The sequence below is a fragment of the Zingiber officinale genome, chromosome 6A (genome assembly GCF_018446385.1).
Source record: "Zingiber officinale cultivar Zhangliang chromosome 6A, Zo_v1.1, whole genome shotgun sequence".
Classification (NCBI taxonomy): Eukaryota; Viridiplantae; Streptophyta; class Magnoliopsida; order Zingiberales; family Zingiberaceae; genus Zingiber; species Zingiber officinale.
In genome coordinates this window covers 71209292-71235876 of record NC_055997.1, presented here as the reverse complement: position 1 = coordinate 71235876, position 26585 = coordinate 71209292, and the positions used below count along the sequence as shown (strand labels likewise).

The 26585-nt window shown below is 40.9% G+C and overlaps 1 long non-coding RNA gene across 1 annotated transcript; it reads left to right on the top strand.

Annotated features, from left to right (window-relative positions):
• The first annotated feature begins 213 nt into the window (after positions 1-213).
• Positions 214-3060, top strand: LOC121994057. The gene is made up of 5 exons (XR_006115564.1): positions 214-514; positions 604-696; positions 798-1009; positions 1272-1337; positions 2720-3060. It is a non-coding gene; the product is annotated as an uncharacterized LOC121994057 (long non-coding RNA).
• The last annotated feature ends 23525 nt before the right edge of the window (positions 3061-26585 follow it).

Here is a 26585-nt window from a genome sequence, read left to right as displayed (position 1 = left end):
ATTTTAAATGATAAAGTTATTGGAGAAATACCCTTATGAAATTTTTCTGAAAATTTTTCGGAACTTGTACGATGAATTTTTAAGGAATGAATCGGCGGCCACAGATAAAGCCGATTTGGACTATCCAATTAAGTGGACTTGATTAAGGATCGACTTAGTATTTAAATCAATTAAACCCTAAGTATAAAACTTTCCTTAATTTCCGAACCCAACTTAAGCCATGCGACCCCGACCCTTTCTTCCTCTCTTCCCGACTTCTCCTCTCCGCTTCCTCGTGTCTCTGCTCCAAGCGATCGGCGACCATTTTCTTCTTCTCGGCGTCGCAGGTACGGATCGTTCTTGGAGGGTGGAGAAGGGAAACATTTCTAGTCTCCGAGCTTCTTCCTTCTCCGACTACTTCTTCCTCTTCGGCTACGGCAAGCGGCAGCGACAATCTTGTCGTTGCCGCCCTAATTGCTTCCACCGGAGGAAATTTAGCCCGCTACTGGTGAAAGGGGCATTTAGGGCTCCGAGGGTAAGCAACCTATTCTTCTCTTCTGGTTTCATCGTTGGATTTCGGTTGATTGAGCTCTGTTTTGCGTTAACCCTTCTTGTCTGGTTTAGGGAAAAGTCTCGGATCAGATCTTGGTCCTCCTCTTCTTTGCTGCTGATCTAGGTCACGGTTGGAGAGGAAGGGGACAGTGAGAAAGAGGTAAGGTGAGTGGATTATGTCTTGAATTTGGTTGTCTTGTTCATCTTGATCTCTATTTTTGATCTGATCAGTGATCTTCCTGCTGATCTCATCTTGATCCGACCAGTAGGGTGGAATCCAGCAGGGAGGTGTTGTCAGTGGGCTTTCTTGGGTTCCAGCAGCAACTACCCTTTACTGGCAGCAGCGATCCTTGATTGTGGATCATCAGATGAGGGCTGTGAGGTGAGGTTGAGTGCTGTGGATCTAGAGCTGAGGGGTTTTCGTGCGTCCAGCAGCAAACAATACCAAATTCAGCAGCAATGGCAGCTATGAATTGAGGTAAGGAGTAGGGTAATTGATCTTAGTTGTAGATCATAGTGAATTAGATTATAAGATTAGTATAATTGGTTAGTTGGATTTGGATTTCTAATCTAATGGATGATTAGGGATTAGGTAATTAATCCTAATTAATCGTTGGATTTAATTTAGGTAGGTTAATGTTGATGTGATTAGGGTTTTATCCTAAATTAGTATTAGGGAATTTATTTAGCTATTCATTTTAATTTTAGCTAAATAAAAGTATATATATTGGTTGACACAGGACTCTGATTTGAGACGGGCGTCTCGACGTCGGATTTGACTAGATTGGACCTTCTATTTGAGGCAGGTACCTTTTGACTTATCTTTTTGATAATGTCTTTATGATATGTGTACTATGTATAACTAGTGGTAATTGGTAGATTTATTACTTCCCTGATTTTAGCTTATTTGATACATGTTACATGCTTCTACTGTTAGCTGTTATACATTAGACTTGTATGCTTTTATCTCTTGCAAGTCGTATCTATGTTTATATATATATATATATATAGATAGATATAGTGCTTCTGTATACTGGATTAGTTGCTAGACATACTTGATATGTGTTCTTGGATTCATGTTGCTTATATCATTGATATATATGTTTTTACCTTTTTGGCACTTATATTATGGATAAGGATATGTTTCGGATTTGCATGTTGTAGTATCATGTACCATCCTGCATGATTGCATGCTGGGCGATTGTCGACTCTATTATTGTTGAGCACGTCGCCGGCTGCATGGCCTGCACACATAAGGTGTCATTGCATGTGTAGTGACACAACACTCAAGGTGTGTACAGTTTGCTCTGTCAGGCTCCACTGGTCCGCTCATGGGTAGTATGATTGCAATGTGGTAGCAGGCAGAAATCCCTCCCCGTGACATCATACCGGGAGATGAGAGCATTGCGCTCCCTCACTATGTTTGAGGTAGGAGGATAGGCGTACTCCGACAACATCCCGTTCACTCAGTCACTCAGGAGAAGTGATGGCAGAGTGCACGGTTGTCATAGCCCTACTCACTCGGTCTCACCATCACGTGTGAGATGGCTGACTGGCGTCGAGGGTGACCATGTCATATTGCATCATATGCACAGATTGCATTTTTTTTTATATGTGATTGTTGCATATTGGATGTTGTATTTTGGTGACTGCATATGATTGGCATGCATACATGGTACATTCTTATTTGGTTTGACTACCTTTACCTGTTGTATGTTCACAGTTATATGCTCAGATAAGACTTGTTAGTGAGTTCAATTTATTTCAGTTATGTATTTCTTATTGTTGTTCTAGGAGACTGTATTCCATGCTTATTGCTGGTTATTACAGTTTATTCAGTTATGCATTTCTATATTGTTTAGAAGACTATACTTTAGGTTATTGATGGTAGTTATATGTTACTGTACATATCTATTGGTTACCTGCAGAGTTCATTGAACTCAACAGTTATATGCTCAGATAGGACTTGTTGGTGAGTTCAGTTTATTTCAGTTATGCATTTCTTATTGTTGATCTAGGAGACTGTATTCCATGCCTATTGCTGGCTATTACAGTTTATTCAGTTATGCATTTCTATATTGTTTAGAAGACTGTACTTTAGGTTATTGATGGTAGTTATATGTTACTGTTCTATTGGTTACCTGCAGAGTTCATTGAACTCACACCGTTGCTTTTTTTCCTATTTCAGGTTGAGGCCGTCAGGAGATTCCAGTCGCTAGTCCCTTGTCGTGACGGATTTTGGATTTTAGACTTTTTAGTTCCTTGTTAAGTTTTGCTATACTGTGGACTGTGTGGTTGTATTTGTGGCCTTTATGTCGAGCATTTGGGTTCGCTACTCTTGTTTTCCGCTGTGGTATATTCATTACTTCGTGGATTTCATTTTCTTTGTTGTAGTGGAGTAGGTTTACATATATCTACATTGTTTTCTATATCGTCCTTTCTTTTTAGTAATATCTGTTGTACAGCCGGAGGCTGTACTATTATAAACTACGTGGATTGATTATAAACTTCGTGGATTGTCTTTATTTCTGTATTGTATCGTTCCGGCTGTGTGGGCCGAGGATTGATATATGTATCTTAGGATTCATATTGTCATCGGTATAGGGAGATGTTGTTGGATTTTCGTCTAGTAGGGACTCCTCGGGGCGTGACATAGCCTCTACATATTTGATGTATTGCGTCTGAGTCTGTAGAGACTTAGGAACGTAAGAAGTTGAGTGGAAGATGTCGTGGACGAGAAGGATGACATGAGTGTTGATGCAATCGACCTAGGTTTGATCGGTACGATCATTGTTTTGATGTGTGTGTCAAAGAGTTTAAGTTAGGTTTTCATATGTGTTTGATATGTGTGTTTGAGTCTTGCAGGACTTGGTGAAACACACATGAGGACCTTGGTACAACTAAGCTTGGGAAGCTCATCCTAGGGCTTAAATCCTTGAGTCGGTGAAGGATAGTGTAGAAGGCATCCGAGGGACCGCCAGACCAGGAGCAACGGAGTGGAACCGAGGGAAGTGGACTTTAAGGCAACGTGAAGGTTAGCACGGAGAGGAGCCGCGGGCTCGGGTGCATCTGAGGGACGAAGGCCGAGGAAGAGGATTTTAAGGGCGACTCCGGAGAGGATGAGTGTGTAACAAGGTGCAGTCCAGTCGGTTGCAACTTTCAGCAGTCAACTGCACTAGTTCACTGCATGTTTTAGCAGTCGACTGCACCAGTCGATTACGCAGTCGACTGGCAGCGAACAGAAGTATTCTGTTCGCTCAGCAAACAGCTACCAATCCACTGCTAGTTTTAGCAATCGACTGGTAAATGACCGTTGGTGCTGGAAAGTAGCCATTGGCGACCTCTAACGGTAACACCAGACGACTAATGATTTTGTCAGTCGACTGGTGCTGAGATGAGTTGATATGATGATCAACTCTCTCCTCTTATTTAAAGGAAGCTTTGGGGCTAGAAGGAGGTTACTGATTATTATTATTGAATCACTCCTTGTCATTGCCCAAAGCTTCTAAGCCTACTCTCTTCCTCCTAAACCTAAGTTCATCTTGTAAGAGGAAGAGAACCTTGTGAGAGGTTGTACTCCACCGAGAAGGAGTAAGAGCTAGCCGGAGATTGTCGGGGATTGATCCACCTAAGGATCAAGGGTTCGTCTACATCAAGGACACGCCGTGGAGTAGGAGCAAGCAATCTCTGAACCACGTAAAGGATTTGTATTAGTGTTTGCTCTTGTTTTTTTTCATTGCTTTAGTTTTCATATTCTGCTTGCGTAACTAACCTTGTAGAGAAGAATCGGAATTGGGGGTGACCTAGCTATCCAACCCCCTTCAAGTCGGTCGTCGATCCCTCACAAGTGGTATCAGAGCAAGGACGTTCTTCAACGGACTAATCGCCAAGAAGAGCACTTCATCAAAATGGTCGGCTCAAATATTCATCCACCCAAATTCGAAGGAGACTTCTCTTGGTAGAAGAAGAAAATGGAGGTATTTTTCAATACCGATTTTGACATTATGCTAATCATGAGAAGTGATTTTGAAGAGTCCAAGGATGAATGCAATGAGACAATCGACATAACAAGATGGACCAAAAGGCAAAAAGAAGAACATCTAGCAAATTCCAAGGCAATGCATCACCTACTACATGTTCTTCCACAACAAGAAGTAGCAAGAATTGGAAATTATACAAGTGTCAAAGACTTGTGGGAAAAGCTAGTGGAGCTTCATGAAGGGACATCGGAAGCAAAATTAGCAAAAAGAGACCTCCTTCGAACTCAATTCAACAATATCAAGCTTGAGAAAGGATAAAAGGTATCAATTTTACATTCTAGAATTAAGGAAATTATTAATGGACTAACAAGTGTAGGTGAGACACTTTCAAATCGATACATGATGATGAAAGCCTTAAATGCTTTCCCAAGAACCACAACTTGGAGCTCCATTGTAGATTCATACTACATATCAAAGGACCTAGAGAAATCCTCTTTAGATGAACTCTTCTCAACAATGGAGCTTCACGAAACAAGAGTTGAAGGATTAGATGGAGAAGCTCATAGATCAAGAGGAGTAGCCCTTGGGGCAAACAAGGGAAAGGGAAAGAAGAAGAAATCTTCATCACCACCATCTTCCGACTCCGAAGAATCAAGTGCTTCAATGGATAGCGATCAAGAGGCATATATGGTAAGGAAGATGAGAAAGGCTTTTAAATCTTTTTCTTCTAATAGATCTCGTGCTAGGAAAAGTTCTAGAAGCAAAAGTAGGACAAGGAAGATCATTTGCTATAATTGTCAAGGAGAAGGACACATAAGAGATGATTGTCCTCTCTTGAAGAAGAAGGAAGGGAAGAAGAAGGAGGAGAAGAAGACAAAAGAAAAAGGGAAGAAGACTCAAAACCTAAAAGCAACATGGGATGATCCATCATCATCATCGGAGGAAGAAGAGCACCATATAGTCAATTTTGCTCTAATGGGAATTGATAATATAGCCTCCACTTCATCCGAACAAGAAGAAGGAAGGAGCTCAAGTGAAGATGAAGAAGGGAGCTCAAGTGAAGGGGGAGGTCAAACTTCGGATTCGGACTTCTCGGTAAGTGAGATATACAATCTTCCTCCTCATGTTTTAATTAAGATCATTAAAAGTACAAATGATGATTTGTTCAAGGCAAAAAGGAAAAATAAAACCTTGAAAAATGACATTTGCATGCTTAAAGAAAAATTAGAATCCATGTCTATTAGGGATGATGATATGCATGCTTCTTCTACTAATTCAAAGGATTCATGTTTAGAAGAAGAAAATAAGGCTTTAAGGGAAAAGGTAGAATACCTTACAAATGTCCTTAGAAAATTTAAAATTGGCTCTAAAACCCTAAATATGATTATTGGGAGCCAAAGGGCAAGTTTTAAGAAAAATGAGCTAGGATACAATGAACCCAACAATGAAAAGACCTACCATTGTCTACTTGTTAGGGGGCAATCAAAAATCAAAATTATAGATAGAAAATGGATCCCTAAAGAATATTTGGTTAACTCAATTAGAAAGAATTTCTATTGGGTGCCAAAATCAATCCTCAAGGGTTAGAGGATTTTAGGTCAAGTCAATCATGGAAATCATAATTCAAATCCTTGAAAAATGGTTGACTTGAGACCTTAAGGGGGAGAATATTTGGTTAGCCTTGATAGAAATTCATGATCAAAAGGGCTAAGTAAAGGTTACCTTTATCTCACAATGACTTGCATTGTTTTCTAACCATAAATGTGAGATATTAAGATGATACAAATAATTCACTTATGCTTATGGCATTTTGATGAGTTATGAAATGTATCAATTTTTAGTGATCATAAGCCAACTATGGGGAAAACAAATGTTTAATTAATGGACATCTTGCCCATAGATCATAGTTGGATATTTCAAATGTTTTGAAAATAATTCTATGTTTTATTTACAGTGGATAGTTATTTTGAAACATATGAATTCAAAACTAGGGTTTAATTTGATACAAACTTGAGTGATTTTTCAAAGTGTTTGAGTTTTTATCAAAACATCTAAAATATGATGAATTTTCATGAAAATATATTTTTCCTTGTTAAAGAACATTAAAAGAAATATGTGTTCAAAATTTCATGATTTTTCGAATTTTCTAGAATTTTTTATGCATGTCTGAAGTAGACTTCGGAAGGTTAAAATTCAGCTTAGTAATGTGTCAGTCGACTGCGACAGTTAGCAGTCGACTGGTACCTGTTTTCCAGCACTGTCAAGAGCTAGTTTTGGGAAATTTTAAGTCCACATTGATACCTAGGTATGTGTACATGTTTGGTACAATTTTTGATGATGTCAAAAGGGGAGAAATGAGAAGGTTTAAGTTAGAAACCTAATTGTGTGCAAAACTTGAAAATTAAGGTTGAAGAGCATATGTTAAAGGGGAGCTTGGGAATTATACTTCATGTTTACATATTGCTTTTAATTTTCATGTTGTTATTAATGCCTAACTTAAACATATTGCCACACATCAAAAGAGGGAGATTGTTGATGCAATCGACCTAGGTTTGATCGGTACGATCATTGTTTTGATGTGTGTGTCAAAGAGTTTAAGTTAGGTTTTCATATGTGTTTGATATATGTGTTTAAGTCTTGCAGGACTTGGTGAAACACACATGAGGAGCTTGGTACAACTAAGCTTGGGAAGCTCATCCTAGGGCTCAGATCCTTGAGTCGGTGAAGGATGGTGTGGAAGGCATCCAGGGGAAAGTGTTTCTGTTCGCTCAGCAAACAGCTACCAGTCGACTGCTAGTTTTAGCAGTCGACTGGTAAATAATCGTTGGTGCTGGAAAGTAGCCGTTGGCTACCTCTAACAGTAACACCAGTCGACTGATGGTTTTTTCAGTCGACTGGTGCTGAGATGAGTTGATATGATGATCAATTCTCTCCTCTTATTTAAAGGAAGTTTTGGGGCTAGAAGGAGGTTATTAATTATTATTGTTGAATCACTCCTTGTCATTGCCCAAAGCTTCTAAGTTCATCTGGTAAGAGGAAGAGAACCTTGTGAGAGGTTGTACTCCACCGAGAAGGAGTAAGAGCTAGTCGGAGATTGCCGAGGATTGATCCACCGAAGGATCAAGGGTTCGTCCACCTCAAGGACACGCCATGGAATAGGAGCAAGCAATTTCCGAACCATGTAAAGGATTTGTGTTGGCGTTTGCTCTTACTTGTTTATTTTCATTGCTTTAGTTTTCGTATTCCGCTTGTGTAACTAACCTTGTAGAGAAGAATCAGAATTGGAGGTGACCTAGCTATCCAACCCCCCTTCAAGCCGGCCATCGATCCCTCACAACGGGAAGCGAGTCGATGGACTCAGTGCATCCGAGGAACAAAAAGCTGCGGAAGAGTATGTCGGTGGAGCAAGAAGGATGCACGCGACGTTTCCAAGGGATGAGAAGTCAAAGCTAAAGATTGCTCGAGGAAAAGGCTGGAGTTGGATTTGGGTGAGCTTAACTTTGGAATGTTGGAGCACACCCATGCGACTAGAGAAGGCGCCGAACGAGTCAGCACTTGGCTGACTGGTCCGGGTGTTGGGACCGTTTGGGACTCGAATCGCCAAGGTGTCGAACAGGTGCCTCATCACAGAGTCGTTGTTGTGGATCACTTTCGGGTCCATGTCAGCAATGGTCTGGGTGCCCTAATCGGTCCAGGTACCCGGACATGGATAAAACTTTATCCTAGTGTCATTGTGAAGCCGTTGCGTGGAGATAGAGCTTGCCACGCTGGAGGCACCTAGATCACCATCTAGGCGCTTGGAGTACACCACGTCAGCAACGGATAGACTTGACCAGAGTAATTTAAATAAAGTCCTAACTCACCTAGTTTCAACAATATTTCTTATATACTCAAAATATTCATTATGTTCTTTATTCTTTGAGTTATCAACATCCTATACGAGACTTCTCCGCCTCTGACTTGTTAGTTAGAGCCCTAGAGCCAATCATTTGATGATTGTATTATGGACTTGTTGTATCATATTCTTATATAAATAAAGGCATTTGTTTTGGTTATTATACTTACTTGTATTAGTGCCAAAATAAACTAAGTATAATAGCATCCTTGAGTAGAAAGTTCTTACCTATATCAATCGATTGGTTGAATCGATAGTGAGATGATATAAGGAACACTACTCTTAATCATTCCTAGTCGAGTATTAACATTCAGGGACAATGTTAATGCGACGAGACTAGCATGTAGGTCAACTCGATGACTTGATCTCACAAGTCATGGATATAGAGATATCAAGTTGACACATAGGTATGCATTGGAGAATGTATACAGAATGACCCGCCATGAGAAAGTATCATGGATCGTTATATGAGTGTCATATACTTTCTCATGTGACTATTAAGTATGACTACTAGTTCTTAGACCTGAAGTCACCATGGTTCCCTACATAAGGAGTTATGTACTTTGGTTTCGTCAAACGTCACCCGTAACTGGGTGGACTATAAAGGCGATTACTGGATATGTAACGAATTATGCAGAGGGATGTGAGTGATGTAGATAAGATCTATCCCTCCTATATGACGGGAGAGACATCGATATTCTTGATAGAGTAAGACCACGAAGTGCATGGCCATGCCCAAATGAGTCAATATGAGATATTGAGCTCATTTGATTTAGTGAGTCTACTTGGAGTTCAAGATTTAGATTGATCAGAGGATGACACGGTTTATGCCTCACATTGATCAATTTAGATGTCTAGGATAGAAGGACACTTGTCATATTTTGTGAGGAGTCACAATTAGTAGTCACAAGGTGATGTTGAATCTCAACATTCTTGTAACTTGGGTAGTAATGATGCGTTGCTAGATACCGCTCATTACTTATGCTCCTAAATGGGTTTAGGGCATTGCCAACGTTACAAGAACCTATAGGGTCACACACTAAGGACAATTAGATAGAGATTAGGTTCATATGATGAACCAAGAGGATTAAATTCATGTGATGAATCAAATTGGATTAAGAGTAATCCTAATTGGGCTAATTGAGTTGGACTCAAGTTGATTCATGTGTTCAATGAGTCTAATTTAGATTATGACTCATTGAATCAATTTAATTAAATGAATTAGATTCATTATATTAAATTGGCTTGAATTAAATAGTTGGATTAGATCAACCATGAGAGAGATTAAGTCAAGTTTGACTTGACTTGAGAGGAAGAGGAAGAGTCAAGTTTGACTTGACTTTATGCCACATCATTTGTGACTTGGCATTAAGTGGCCAATAATAGTGTTACACATCATCATGTTTAGCACATGTGTGTGCCACCTCATGGAGGTTACAAATCTCTTTAATGGTCACATTAAATGAGAATGGGGGTTTCAATTCCCATTGTGGGCGGCCACTTATGGTGTTGAATGAGATTGAATTTTCATTCAAGGGATATTCAACTCATCTTCTTCCTTGCTCTCTCTTCTTGCTCTCCCTCTCCTCCTCTTGCCGTGATTGATCAAGGGTGCTAGCACACCTTTGTTTAGTTTTTCTCCACCCATTTGTTCGTGTGGATACTTCTAGAGGATCGTACGCTTGACGATCTCGAGATCCGGCACTTCCTTGGACGAGCGGGATTCATAAAGGATACACATCAAGGGTAAAAGGTTTTCTCCTTGTAAATCTAGTTTAGAACTAAGTCTAAGAAACTCGTACTCGTAAATTTTTGTTTTTATTTTACTTCGCACGGATCCGGTGACGGGCGTTTCAGGGTTTCCGCGATGCGAAAAAGCGGTTTTCGCGGCCCGAAAAACCCAACAGTGGTATCAGAGCCACGTGTGAAGCCTTGTACGAGTTTATTTTGTATTTTTATGAAAAATAGCAGATCTGTAATATTCTGTAAATTTTCTAATTTTATAGTTTTTATGGGTAATTTTTCTCGTAGAAGCGAAGCACAAGTATTTTGACACTTGTAGGCTTCGACTACCGAGAAGATTTTTCTGAAACGGCAAGGTTTCACCCCAAATCTTTTTGGGACAGCGGGCTAAGGCACTGTAGGATCGCTAAGAAACACTCGCGATGGTTAGATCGCGGGTAGGGGCGCTGCCCCTGGCCCCGCAAGGGGATTCGTTCCGTGATTGCGCCCGAAAACCGCTAAACGGGACCGCCGAAAAATTTTACTCATAAAAATTGTAAAAATAATATTAAAATTATAGAAAATTATAGAAAATTATGAAAATTACATAATTTAGAATTATGTATAATTTGTGATGGTCATGGCCCAAAAAGACCCAATTTGATTGGAATATTTGTGTTGTAATTCATATTACGGCCTGCGCGCCATCATTTGTGTTGTGTGTGCTGTATATTTGATACGCGACCTGCGCGTCGTGTCTTTCTCCATTTATTCTTGTTGTAAAATTAGTTTAGACTCAAATGTAACTCGAGTTTCAAAATTGTAATGTACAAAATTGGAGTCGTGGAAGGTCCACTCGAGACGGAGTTACGAGGAGGGCGCGAGCAACACAAGGTGGTCAAAGGGAGGAGCTTGAGAAGCTGTTGACCCTAGGTTGACCATCTGATCTTCTCATTGGCTTGAGAAGATCGTAGTAGGGCCATGACTAATCACAAATAATTTAATTAATTGCTTGTGTATATGTGATGCATGATTAGTAATTAATTAGTGCCTAACGATTAGATTAGATCTAAATCGTGTACAAGATGCACCCTCTCGATTAGATTAGATCTCAATCACATCAACTCTAATGCCTACCATGCCGTGATACCTATCACTACCTCGATCACATGTGTTGTTGAATCTGCCAAAGCAGAGCAACACATATTATCTTGGTAGGGTACAGAGGGACAATCTTGGTCCCGCTTATCAATGCATGGGTGAGTACAAACTCAATTAGATTGAGTATTCCTAGTTAACTTGGTTGGATCGAGTACAACTATAGGAATTCTTCCAATGGTTAGAAAGATAGGACATAAATCATATTTATATTAATTCTTGAGCGTATTAGCTAAAGCTAACTCAAGTTTTAATATAACTGCGGATAATGATCCTATAAACAAGAGTTGCATAGAGATGTAATTGGTAAATCGTTACCTACCGATCATACTAAATCTTGGGTGTATTAGCCAAAGCTAACTCAAGGGTTAGTATGATGTAGATCTTGTCCCACATGAATTATAGAATTCAGTGGGAGCATCATTTAGTTAAAAGCCTAATTAAATGATTTAAAAGAATATGATATTTATTTTCTGCATTTTTCTGTTGTAGATAATCATGACGTCGAATACGAACTCTTTCTCCCTGCGTTCTGCCCTTGAGAAGGACAAGCTCAACGGAGCAAATTTCCTGGACTGGTACAGGAACTTGAGAATAGTTCTCACCCAAGAACATAAACCGTACGTTCTGGAGCAGCCTATTCCGGAGGCTCCTCCTGTCAATGCTACGCGAGCAGACAAAGATGTTTACAAGAAGCATCAAGATGACGCATTAGATGTGTCATGTCTAATGCTCGCGACCATGAACTCTGAGCTTCAGAAGCAACATGAGTTGATGGGCGCTTACGATATGGTTGAACATCTTCGTCAACTGTATCAAGGACAAGCGAGGCATGAGAGATTTGAGATCTCAAGGGCACTATTTCAGTGCAAGATGTCAGATGGGGCTCCCGTAGGCCCATATGTACTCAAAATGATTGGATACATAGAAAACCTACAGAGTTTGGGATTCCCACTTGGCCAAGAGCTGGTCACTGACCTAATCTTGCAATCCTTGCCGGATAGCTATAGTCAATTCGTTCTAAACTACAACATGAACGAAATTGACAAGCCACTGCCCGAGCTGCTTAGCATGTTAAGAACTGCTGAGATCAACCTTAAGAAGGTTAAGCCCAACTCTGTTCTGATGGTTCAGAAACAAAAGGGCAAGGGCAAGCCTAAAGGCAAGGGAAAGTCTCAAGCCAAGGGCAAAGGCAAGGCACTGAAGCCTAAAGGAGGGGTCGCTAAGGATGCTACCTGCTTCCACTACGGTCAGACCAGGCACTGGAAGAGGAACTACAAGGTGTACCTGGAAGATCTTAAGAAGAAGCGAAGTGAGACTTCTACTTCAGGTATATATGTTATAGAAGTCAATCTATCTATTTCTTCATCATGGGTATTAGATACCGGATGTGCTTCTCACATTTGTACTAATGTGCAGACGCTGAGAAATAGCAGGGCATTGGCAAAGGGCGAGGTGGACCAACGCGTAGGCAATGGAGCACGGGTTGCTGCTGTTGCTGTAGGGACTTATTTTCTATCTCTGTCCTCTGGGCTTGTATTAGAATTAGATGAATATTGTTATGTGTCTGCTTTAACTAAGAACATAATTTCAGTTTCTTATTTGGACAAGAAAGGTTTCTCTTTTATAATAAAGGACAAATGTTGTTCTGTTTATTTAAAAGATATGTTCTATTATAGTGCACCTCTGATTAACGGACTCTACATTCTAGACCTTGAAAGCCCTATCTATAGCATAAATACCAAGAGGTTCAAGTCAAATGACATGAACCAAACATATCTCTAGCACTGTCGCTTAGGTCATATAAATGACAAGCGCTTATCCCAGCTCAATAAGGATGGTCTGCTGGACTCATTTGATTTTGAATCTTATGAGACGTGCGAGTCATGCCTACTAGGCAAGATGACCAAGACTCCCTTTAGTGGGCACAGCGAAAGAGCGACTGATTTGTTAGGACTTATATATAGTGATGTATGTGGCCCTTTCAATGTCGCTGCTAGAGGCGGTTATAGGTACTTCATCACATTTACTGATGACTTCAGTAGATATGGTTATGTGTACTTGATGACACATAAGTCTGAATCCTTTGAAAAGTTCAAAGAATTAAAGAATGAAGTACAGAACCAGCTTGGCAAAAGTATTAAGATACTTCGATCAGATCGAGGTGGTGAATACCTTAGCCATGAGTTTCGTGACTATATAGCTGAGTGTGGGATCCTATCCCAACTCACTCCTCCTGGAACACCACAGTGGAATGGTGTATCCGAAAGGAGGAATCGTACCCTATTAGATATGGTACGGTCTATGATGAGTCACACAGATCTTCCTACATTTCTTTGGGGCTATGCTCTAGACACGGCAGCTTTTATACTCAACCGAGTTCCATCCAAGGCCGTGATAAAGACACCATATAGGATATGGACTGTGAGAGATGCCTAGGTGTCTTTTATGAGGATTTGGGGTTGTGAGGCTTACGTTCGACGTCAAGTCTCAGACAAATTAGGACTCAAATCCGACAAGTGCTACTTTATTGGATATCCCAATGAAAGGATATTACTTCTACATTCCCAGTTAGCACAAGGTAGTTGTGGCAAAGACTGGGGTCTTTCTAGAAAGGGACTTTGTTTCTAGAAAGACTAGTGGGAGTACGTTCGATCTTGAAGAAGTTCAAGATGCGGACCATAGCACTGAAGCCTCGATGGAAGTTGAACTGGAACCACAAAATGTTGTGGATGATGTTGTTCCACAAGGAGTTGAGGAATAACAGCCAGTTCAAGTAGACATACCTCTTCGCAGGTCTGATAGGGTACGTCGTCAGCCTGAGAGATACTCATTTCTCTTGTCTGACCATGATGACGTTGTGCTCATAGAGGATGAGCCTACCACCTATCAGGAAGCTGTGATGAGACCAGATTCCGAGAAATGGCTAGAGGCCATGAGATCCGAAATGGAATCCATGTACACCAACCAAGTATGTACTTTGATTGATCCACCTGAAGGGGTAAAACCAATTGGGTGTAAGTGGGTCTTTAAGAGAAAGACTGACATTGATGGACTTATCTATAAGGGTCGCTTGGTAGCTAAAGGTTTCAAGCAAATTCATGGTATTGACTATGATGAAACCTTTTCTCCAGTAGCGATGTTTAAGTCCATTCGGATCATGCTTTCTATTGCAGCATACCATGACTATGAGATATGACAGATGGATGTCAAAACCGCGTTTCTGAATAGAAGCATGCTCGAGGATGTGTACATGACACAACCTAAGGGTTTTGTAGATCCACAGCATGCTAGCAGAGTATGCAAGCTGCATAGGTCCATTTATGGACTAAAGCAAGCTTCTCGGAGCTGGAATCTTCGATTCGATGATGCAATCAAATAGTTTGATTTCATCAAGAATGAAGATTAACCTTGTGTCTACAAGAAGGTTGTAGGGGATATAGTTGTCTTCCTCATATTGTATGTGGATGACATATTACTCATTGGGAAAGACATCCCTTTGCTTCAGTCTGTCAAGACCTGGCTAGGGAGTTGTTTCTCAATGAAGGACTTAGGTGAAGCATCTCGCATTCTAGGCATACAGATCTGTAGAGACAGATTTAAAAGATTGCTTGGCCTAAGTCAGAGTACATATATTGACAAGGTACTCCTTCGGTTTGCCATGCAGAACTCCAAAAAGGGATTTCTGCCGATGTCACATGGCGTGAGTCTTTCGAAGACTCAAGGTCCCTCTTCTAGAGAGGAGAGAGACCGTATGGATCAGATCCCTTATGCCTCAGCCATAGGATCTATCATGTACGTCATGCTATGTACTCGACCTGATGTCTCATATACTTTGAGCATGACGAGCAGATACCAGTCAAATCCAGGTGAAAGTCACTAGATAGCGGTCAAGAATATTCTTAAGTACTTAAGAAGGACTAAAGAATATTTCTTGATATATGGAAGCAATGATGAGCTAGCTGTAAAGGGTTATAGTGATGCTAGCTTCCAGACCGACCAGGATGATTATCGATCGCAGTCAGGGTTCGTGTTTTGCATAAATGGTGGTGCTGTGAGCTGGAAGAGTTCGAAGCAGGACACAGTCGCTGATTCTACAATAGAGGTCGAGTACATTGCTGCATCAGAGGCAGCAAAGGAGGCAGTTTGGATCCGCAAGTTCATCACTGAACTTGGGGTGGCTCCTAGCATCGCTGACCCCATTTGTTGGTGCAACATCCCTCAGGTCAAGGTTGACCTGGTTGACCAAGCTTGAGTCCTGGTTTGGGTTTCGATGTTTGACAATGCAAGGTTGATTGAAGAAGAGTCAAGTAGGTCAAGGATGACCGGATACTTGACTGGGAAGTCCTAGTGAGTGAAGCTAGGTAGGAGGAAAATCCTGGTGAGTGAAGCCAGGTGAAAGACCTAGTGAGTGAAGCTAGGCAATTGGGAAGTCCTAGTGAGTGAAGCTAGGCAGGAGGAAAATCCTGGTGAGTGAAGCCAGGTGAAAGACCTAGTGAGTGAAGCTAGGCAATTGGAAAAGTCCTGGTGAGTGAAGCCAGGCAAGAGAAATCCAGATGGGTCAAGGTTGATCAGACATCTGGTGAGAGTCCAAGTAGGTCAAAGGGATTGACCGGATACTTGGCACGAGAAAGAAAAGTCCAAGTAGGTCAGAGGGACTGACTGGATACTTGGCAAGAAGAGAAAAGTCCAAGTGGGTCAAAGGGATTGACCAGACACTTGGTGAGAGAGTCCTAGCTGGTCAAGGGTGACCGGATGCTAGGTCTTATGTACCAACAAGTCATGGTTGACTAGATGTTGGTTTAGGGGGCTTTGGACTTGGTTTGGGCAAAACCAAGGTTTGGATGATCTGGGCAAAAACCAAGTTTGGATTGATCCGTGGATTGATCCGGTTTGGATTGATCCGTGGATTGATCCGGGTTGGATTGATCCGTGGATTGATCCAGAGTTTGGATCGATCCGTGGATCGATCCGAGATCTGGATCGATCGGTGGATCGATCCGAGGAATTGGATCGATCCGCCGATCGATCCGGTGAGTCCTCGCAACCCCTCCGGATCGATCCGTGGATCGATCCAGAGGTCCCAATCGATCAGTGGATCGATTGGGACGCTGCTGCTTCGCGCGATAAGCGCTGGATCGATCCGTGGATCGATCCAGGCATGTTTCCAGAGCACAGAGGCGCTCTGGATCGATCCGTGGATCGATCCAAAGCCTCCCCGATCGATTGGGAGCAATCCAATCGATTGGGATTCGACCGTTGGCGTCGTTTATAGCTGTTGGCGTGCGATTCCTTCGGCAGAACTTCACCGATTCAACTCAGATCTTCACCAGCTCCTCCACAACTTTTCCCAAACTCGAGATCGCCAGTTCTTGAAGGTTCTTGGAGGCTCTTCCAAGTCAAGAGGCGGATCAAAGCAAGAAGAAGAAACTAGGGTTAGGGTTCTTGTACTCATTGTAAGCTTGTAAGCTTGTATTTCTTGTATCCCTTCCCTCTCTTCTTGTATTGAGTCTTGTAGGGCTTCTCCGCCCTTGGTAGTTACCATAAAGGAGAGGTTTATTTAGTGGAGGGTGTGTGTGTTGGTGTGGATCCTTGGATTAGTCACCTCTTGTGAGGTGGATACCAAGTAAACCAACCGTGTTAGCGTGTGTGATTGTTTCTGTTATTTTCCGCTGCATATCCTTGAAGAAACAAGCAACGCCGAGCGACGAGCACGCGACGAGCTATTCACCCCCCCCCCCCTCTAGCTACTTTTGGTCCTAACAAGTGGTATCAGAGCGAGGCCGCTCTTCACCGGAATCATTGCCGGAAGGGTCAAGCATAACAAGAAAAGCTAGAGGGTGAAGAAGTTGAAGCAAATTCATCAAAAGTCAAAGATTTCAAGAAGCTCAACTTCAAGATGCAATTCCAAGATGGACTTGGATTTGACACAAGGGTGGCTCCACCGTACACTTCCACGAGCTTCGATTCTTGGAAATCAAGAATCGAAAACTTTCTTATGATGGAGATAGAGCAATGGTTTGCTCTAATGGAAGGCTTCAAGGCTCCAAGAAATTCAAAGGGCAAAGTTCTCAAGAGGAGCAAGTGGAGCCAAGAGCAAGTCCAAAGGTGCGAGGCCAATGACAAAGTGACCAAGCTTTTGGTCAATTTATTGCCAAGCACCATCCTTTGCAAAATTGGAGAATTTGAAGATGCAAAGGAATTATGGAGCAAATTGGCCAAGCTTCATGAAGAGATCCCCTCCACTGCACAAGATCATGAAGAATCCAGAGAGGGTGACTCTTTGGAGCAAGACCAAGAGGAGGACTCCGAGATTGAGAGATGCTCAACCTCCGAAGAAGAGGAAATCCAAGAAGCTTCATCCTCAAGGGAATGCACCGAAGGGAACAAGGAGGGAGTATACTCCTTGTTTCATATTCAAGATGATGAAGCCTCCACCTCTAGGATTGAGGGGAAGCAATCCTTGGTGACACCGGATCAAGAAGAAGGAGAAGTTTCTACATCCGGGTCAAGTGAAGAAGAAGAAGATGGTGCCACCTCCGACATTCAAGAAATATCAAATGGAGGAGCAAATGCCATCCCTACACAAGAAGGTAAAAATAGTTCAATTAATAATAAAAATCATATTATATGTTTTGAATGTAGGGAACATGGGCACTACAAGAGCAAGTGTCCAAACTTGGCCAAGAAGAAGGGTCAAGTGGCACAAAAGGGCAAGGAGAAGCCAAAGGAGACCATTCCCGGAACAAAGAAGAGCAAGGAGCACATTGTGTGCTTCTCTTGCAATCAAAAGGGGCATTACCGGAGTCAATGCCCTAAGGGGAAGAAGATGGTCAAGGCTCAAGGAGGGAGCTCAAGTCAAGGGGGAGCTTCTAAGGTAAAAAGGAAGGTAACTTTTATTGAGCCTACCCCTTTACATCATGGTAAAAAGCATGCTAGTTCTAATTTTTATCATTTTAATGCTATTTACCATGAAAATAGAAAGCATGATAGCGTTAAAGAAAAACATATAGCTTTTCATGCTAAAACTACTACACCTAAGGCTAGGAATGTAGGTAAAAGTCTAGGTAAGAACTCTAAGGATTGTAGCTACAAGCCTAGACACAAAAATGCTCATGAACTTAATGGAAAACCAAAAACTAAGGACTTAGTGATGGAAAATCAAGTCTTGAGGTCAAGACTTGATAAAATGGAAAAGACCCTAAAAAGGATGGAAAATATCCTATTAGGGCAAAATGAGCATAACCTAGGTTTAGGGGTACAAAAGTCATCCAATGGCCATAGAGGTTTGGGATACAAACCAAAGGCTAAGAAGGATGTGTCCTCTTACCATAGAGTTCCATATAGTTATGGAACAAACCCTAGGTCTAGTGGTCAAGCTAAAAATACTAGGGAAGTCATCCCTAAGAGTATTTTTGTAATAAATGTGACTAAAACTTCTAAGAAGTCTAAGAAAGTCACAAACAAGGTCACAAGGGAGGTTATCCCTAGAGTTGACCTAGAAAGTGTGACCAAGGCTTCCAAGAAGCCAAACAAGGTCACTAGAAAGGTATCTAGGGAAGTTATCCCTAGTGAATACCTAGAGCATCCAAGGAGCACCAATAGGTGTTGGGTTCCTAGGAGCATCTTCTCTACCCCATAGATGGGTTAGAGAGTGTCAACTCCGATTAGAAGGGTAGTTAACCCAACTTTGAGGAAATTGACACTCAAGGAGCATTTTCAAGGTTTTTGTTAACCTTTGAAAATGAAATGGAACTATTATTTACTCATTGAAAGAGTAACATATGTCTATTGGTGGAAAAATTGATTTTATCTTAAAATGGCACAAATTAGAAAAATATAAGAAATACCAAGTTGGGACTTTGGTATTTTCTTAGTGCTACTCTTGTGGAAAAATGAAATATGCCAACATTTGAGGATATGTTTAATTATTAAGTGGCATAAACAAATCAAGAGAAATAAGAAATGTCAATTTAGGTTTTGGCATTTCTTTGAAGCATTTAGGGCAATCTAGGTTTAATGTTTTAAATTAAAACAAGTGGTATCGTTTTAAGTTAAAACAAGTGGTATATTTTGAGTTTAGCTAAGTGATTAAGGATATTTAGATAGGTAATCTAGGTATATTTTATTTATGCTAAACCTTGCCATGATTGTTTGCCCATCATATGCCATGACATCATGTCTATTTTTGACTTCATTGTTTTATTATGAAAAATCCAAAAATACCATGTCATGATATTCATACATCATGTAGTAATAGGATATTTTCTTTTGAAAATTATTTTCTTTTGATGTATGCCATAACATAATCATGCATTAAGTTTAATTCCTTGTAATTAAGGACGAATGACATTTAACAACAAGTATTGACAAGTGACATCCTACGTGGATGTCTAATATCTCTAGAATGCCTAGATAGATATGCATGATCCCTAGATTAGGGCAAAACCAAAATCTCACATCTCATAAGGACTATAAGGTGACTTGTACGTGTTTTAGTGTACATTAGATACAAGTGAGATGTTAGGAAGATGAACAAAACTCAAGATGTTGATTTAGTGCATTCTTTTGAGTTTTAGGTTCATCAAAACACATAGTTATGTGTTTTCCCATCATTGGGAAAGCTAATGTACAAGTCATGTGCATTAAGCCCAAGGAACATGGTGGGATATTGGTTTTGAACATGTTTTAAAAATAATTTTGGAAAACCTTGGTGAAGGCTATCTTTTGATAGTAATCACCGTTGAATAGTTATACACAAACTTGAAGAAAACACTAAAGTTTTTGCAAGTTTTCAAGTTTGTGTCAATCTTTGAAAATATGATGTATTTTCATAGAAAACTATTTTTCCATGATAAAGTATGCCCTAAATAATGTCTACACGAAATTTCATGACTTTTAGATTTTTGTAGAATTTTCTAGGGGTTTCTGAAGTTGGCTGAATTTGAAATTCAGCAACTATCAGAGCTCCAATCGATCCATGGATCGATTGGAGTGCCTGAATCGATCCGTGGATCGATTCATAAGGCAATTCTCGTGAGCAGAAGCTCGCTGGATCGATCAGCCGATCGATCCACACATCCTGAATCGATCAGTGGATCGATTCAGATAGGCTGAATCGATTGAAACCCAACTCCAATCGATCCAGGATGCTGATTTTGGCTGGGAAGGCCTGATTTCAGCACTCTAAACCTATTTTAGTCTAGGTAACCATTCCAAACCCCTGAAAATACATTTGTATACATAAAAAGGGTGTTTTCGTGTGGAAAACAAGGATAGATTGGTTAAGGAAGGCTAAGTTGAAGTTTAGGTTGAGGTTTGTTTCAAATTTTGAATATTTGAACCTCAAAACTTCTAAAATTGGGTTTCCTAAAGTTTTGGGGATTCCAAGTCATTGTTGGTGCAATGACAGAAGTTACCACCATGTCTTTAGGGGGAGGGACTCTTTAAAGACATGAAAATTATTTTTCATGAACCTTGGAAGGTGGTCAACCTTCCGTTAAGAATATGCTCAAGGTTGAGCGTTTGAACTTTAATGGGGAGTGGATATCCTCATTGTTCAAGTGGCTTCAAGTGGATAATCCTCAAGGATGGGCATTTGCCTATATTGGGGGAGAATGTAGGGTTAAGGTTAATGAAGGGTATGGGGCCTTCATTATCGTGTTGGTCACAGCGAGTGAAGTTGTGAACAACGATGAGCAACTCTTCAGTGGGAGAGTTTTCAACAATGGGGCATTTGTTGAAGAGTGCCCAAAATTGAGGCACGGGTTGATGTGTGCTCAAAGATGGTTTGATGTGTGCCAATAGGGGGAGAATGAAAGGGAGTAAGTTAGGCTTTCATTACCTAGAGGGAGTTTGCCCTCTTAGGGGGAGAATGAAGGGCTTAACTTATGTATTCATTACCTAGTGGCATGAAGAAGGTTTAGGCTATGGGATTAGCCTAACTTACATGTGGTATTGTAAGTGATAGTGTTGGTATTGTCAAACATCAAAAGGGAGATTGTTGGTGCAACATCCCTCAGGTCAAGGTTGACCTGGTTGACCAAGCTTGAGTCTTGGTTTGGGTTTCGATGTTTGACAATGCAAGGTTGATTGAAGAAGAGTCAAGTAGGTCAAGGATGACCGGATACTTGACTGGGAAGTCCTAGTGAGTGAAGCTAGGTAGGAGGAAAATCCTGGTGAGTGAAGCCAGGTGAAAGACCTAGTGAGTGAAGCTAGGCAATTGGGAAGTCCTAGTGAGTGAAGCTAGGCAGGAGGAAAATCCTGGTGAGTGAAGCCAGGTGAAAGACCTAGTGAGTGAAGCTAGGCAATTGGAAAAGTCCTGGTGAGTGAAGCCAGGCAAGAGAAATCCAGATGGGTCAAGGTTGATCAGACATCTGGTGAGAGTCCAAGTAGGTCAAAGGGATTGACCGGATACTTGGCACGAGAAAGAAAAGTCCAAGTAGGTCAGAGGGACTGACCGGATACTTGGCAAGAAGAGAAAAGTCCAAGTGGGTCAAAGGGATTGACCAGACACTTGGTGAGAGAGTCCTAGCTGGTCAAGGGTGACCGGATGCTAGGTCTTATGTACCAACAAGTCATGGTTGACTAGATGTTGGTTTAGGGGGCTTTGGACTTGGTTTTGGGCAAAAACCAAGGTTTGGATTGATCCGTGGATTGATCCAGCAGGTTTGGATTGATCCGTGGATTGATCCAGCAGGTTTGGATTGATCCGTGGATCGATCCAGCAGATCTGGATCGATCAGTGGATCGATCCAGCAGATCTGGATCGATCAGTGGATCGATCCAGAAGATTTGGATCGATCCGCCGATCGATCCGGTGAGTCCCCGCGAACAGAACCCCTCTGGATCGATCCGTGGATCGATCCAGAGGTCCCAATCGATCAGTGGATCGATTGGGACGCTGCTGCTTCGCGCGATAAGCGCTGGATCGATCCGTGGATCGATCCAGGCATGTTTCCAGAGCACAGAGGTGCTCTGGATCGATCCGTGGATCGATCCAAAGCCTCCCCGATCGATTGGGAGCAATCCAATCGATTGGGATTCGACCGTTGGCGTCGTTTATAGCTGTTGGCGTGCGATTCCTTCGGCAGAACTTCACCGATTCAACTCAGATCTTCACCAGCTCCTCCACAACTTTTCCCAAACTCGAGATCGCCAGTTCTTGAAAGTTCTTGGAGGCTCTTCCAAGTCAAGAGGCGGATCAAAGCAAGAAGAAGAAACTAGGGTTAGGGTTCTTGTACTCATTGTAAGCTTGTAAGCTTGTATTTCTTGTATCCCTTCCCTCTCTTCTTGTATTGAGTCTTGTAGGGTTTCTCCGCCCTTGGTAGTTACCATAAAGGAGAGGTTTATTTAGTGGAGGGTGTGTGTGTTGGTGTGGATCCTTGGATTAGTCACCTCTTGTGAGGTGGATACCAAGTAAACCAACCGTGTTAGCGTGTGTGATTGTTTCTGTTATTTTCCGCTGCATATCCTTGAAGAAACAAGCAACGCCGAGCGACGAGCACGCGACGAGCTATTCACCCCCCCCCCCCCTCTAGCTACTTTTGGTCCTAACACCATTGAGCTCTATTGTGACAACAATGAAGCTATAGCACAGGCGAAGGAACCTCGCTCACACCAGCGGACCAAACACATACTACGGCGCTTCCATCTCATTCGAGAGATTATCGACAGAGGAGATGTGAAGATTTGCAGAGTACCTACAGAGGCTAACATCGCAGATCCCTTGACCAAGGCTTTGGCACAGAGGAAGCATGATGATCACACTAAGTCATTGGGGCTTAGAGCCTACACTGATTGGTACTAGTGCTAGTGGGAGATTGTTAGTTAGAGCCCTAGAGCCAATCATTTGATGATTGTATTATGGACTTGTTGTATCATATTCTTATATAAATAAAGGCATTTGTTTTGGTTATTATACTTACTTGTATTAGTGCCAAAATAAACTAAGTATAATAGCGTCCTTGAGTAGAAGGTTCTTACCTATATCAATCGATTGGTTGAATCGATAGTGAGATGATATAGGGAACACTACTCTTAATCATTCTAAGTCGAGTATTAACATTCAGGGACAATGTTAATGCGACGAGACTAGCATGTACGTCAACTCGATAACTTGATCTCACAAGTCATGGATATAGAGATATTAAGTTGACACATGGGTATGCATTGGAGTGTGTATATTGAATGACCCGTCATGAGAAAGTATCATGGATCGTTATATGAGTGTCATATACTTTCTCATGTGACTATTAGTATGACTACTAGTCCTTAGACCTGAAGTCACCATGGTTCCCTACATAAGGAGTTATGTACTTTGGTTTCGTCAAACGTCACCCGTAACTGGGTGGATTATAAAGGTGATTACTAGGTATGTAACGAATTATGCAGAGGGATGTGAGTGATGTAGATGGGATCTATCCCTCCTATATGACGGGAGAGACATCGATATTCTTGATAGAGTAAGATCACGAAGTGCATGGTCATGCTCAAATGAGTCAATATGAGATATTGAGCTCATTTGATTTAGTGAATCTACTTGGAGTTCAAGGTTTAGATTGGTCAGAGGATGACACGGTCTATGCCTCACATTGATCAATCTATATGTCTAGGATAGAAGGACACTTGTCATATTTTGTGAGGAGTCACAATTAATAGTCACAAGATGATGTTGGATCTCAACATTCTTGTAACTTGGGTAGTAATGATGTGTTGCTAGATACCGCTCATTACTTATGCTCCTAAATGGGTTTAGGGGCATTGCCAACGTTACAAGAACCTATAGGGTCACATACTAAGGACAATTAAATAGAGATTAGGTTCATATGATGAACCAAGAGGATTAGATTCATGTGATGAATCCAATTGGATTAAGAGTAATCCTAATTGGGCTAATTGAGTTGAACTCAAGTTGATTCATGTGTTCAATGAGTCTAATTTAGATTATGACTCATTGAATCAATTTAATTAAATGAATTAGATTCATTATATTAAATTGGCTTGAATTAAATGGTTGGATTAGATCAACCATGAGAGAGATTAAGTCAAGTTTGACTTGACTTGAGAGGAAGAGGAAGAGTCAAGTTTGACTTGACTTTTGCCACATCATTTGTGACTTGACATTAAGTGGCCAACAATAGTGTTACACATCATCATGTTTAGCACATGTGTGTGCCACCTCATGGAGGTTACAAATCTCTTTAATGGCCACATTAAATGAGAATGGGGGTTTCAATTCCCATTGTGGCCGGCCACTTATGGTGTTGAATGAGATTGAATTTTCATTCAAGGGATATTCAACTCATCTTCTTCCTTGCTCTCTCTTCTTGCTCTCCCTCTCCTCCTCTTGCTGTGACTGATCAAGGTGTTGGTTGCTACTCGGAAAACCTATAGGTTCCACTGTACAAAAATTTTGTACAAAGGTCTGAACCTTTTCCTAGCTACCATGTGTTCTTTTAAATTAAATTTTGGATCGCCTGCGGAACTTTACACGTTTGATCCAAAACTTAATCTATTTGTTCTTTTAGGTTTTGACTTGGATCTCCTGCGGAACTTAACACGTTTGACCCAAGTCTCCTTAAGTTATTAATTCCATTAAATATTAATTTCCATAAAAGGTTCCCAGTACTGACGTGGTGAGGCACATGGCCTTCTTGGATATGGGAGCAACCACCACCGACTAGACAAAACCTTTAATAGAAAGCTAATATTTAATTTCCTAAAATAACTTTAGGTTAACCAAAGAGAACAATCAAATCACAAGGAAAAGAAAGAAACAAAAGAACACAACTTCGAAAAAACATATTCGAAATACTAGAACGTAAGCCTCTTGTATTTGGTATTATTTCCATAAATAACTAGCATGATGCGGAAATAGAAATTACTAGTTATACCTTGTAGAAAAACCTCTTGATCTTCTACCGTATTCCTCTTCTTATCCCGGACGTCGTGTGGGCGACGATCTTCCGAGATGAGAACCACCACGCACCTTCTTCTTCTCCAAGCAAGGTTCGGCCACAAGAAGAACCACCTCCAAGGAAGAAGAACTTGATCACCACCAATGCTCCAAAGGATCTTCAAGATGAGGCTTCCTCCTCTTCTTCTTCTCCTTCCTAGGTCCGGCCACCAACAAGAGCTCCAAGAGATGTATGGTTCGGCCACCAAAAGAGAAGAAAGGAGAAAGGCTAGGGCCGGCCACAAGAAGAAGAAAAGAGGGAGAGAAAAATAAAATATTGTCTCTCTTCAAGGCACCTTAACCCCCTCTTTTATAATCCTTGGCCTTGACAATTAAGGAAACTTATTAAAAATAATATCAATAGCTTTCCTTAATATGAATTAATGAGGAATTAATAAAATAAAAACTCCCCATTAAATTCATATGGCCGGCCACAATTTAAAGAGAAGAAAAATTTCCAATCAACAAAAATTTCCTTATTTGTTCTTGTAAATTTAATTTCTCTTCAAAATCCCTTCATGGTTGATAAAAAGAAAATTTCTATAATTTTAATTTTATCAACATGTGGATAATATTTAAAGAGAAAATAAAACATCTCTCCAATCTACAAATAAGGAAAGAGATCTAATCTTTTTCTTTAATCTTTTGTAGATCTATTACAAGAGAGATATTTTAATTTTAATTCTCTTTAAATTATATCTTCCACATAATAATAAAAATTAAAATTAAATTTCTTTTTTAATTTATTTTGGCCGGACCTACTACCTTGGGTTCAAGCTAGGGCCGACCACCCAGCCCTAGCTTGGTTCCCAAGCTAGCTTGGCCGGCCCCTTATTGGTGGGTTTAGAAGGTGGGTATGGGTGGGTATAGAACTCTATAAATAAGAGGCTACGATAGGGACCGAGAGGAGGAATTGGTTTTGGTCTCCGATAAAATTAAGCATCCCGTGTTCGAACACACAACTTAATTTTATCAATGATAATTCATTCCACTAGAGAACTATCATTGAACTACCGCACCAATCCCAAATTACATTTTGGGCTCCTTCTTATTATGAGTGTGTTAGTCTCCGTGTTTAAGATATCGAATGTCCACTAATTAAGTGAGTTCGACAACTCATTTAATTAATATCTAAGTCCAAGAGTAGTACCACTCAACCTTATCGTCATGTCGGACTAAGTCCACTTGCAAGGTTTAACATGACAATCCTTATGAGCTCCTCTTGGGGACATTATCAACCTAGTATCTCTAGGACACAGTTTCCTTCTATAATCAACAACACACACTATAAGTGATACCATTTCCCAACTTATCGGGTTTATTGATTCATCGAACTAAATCT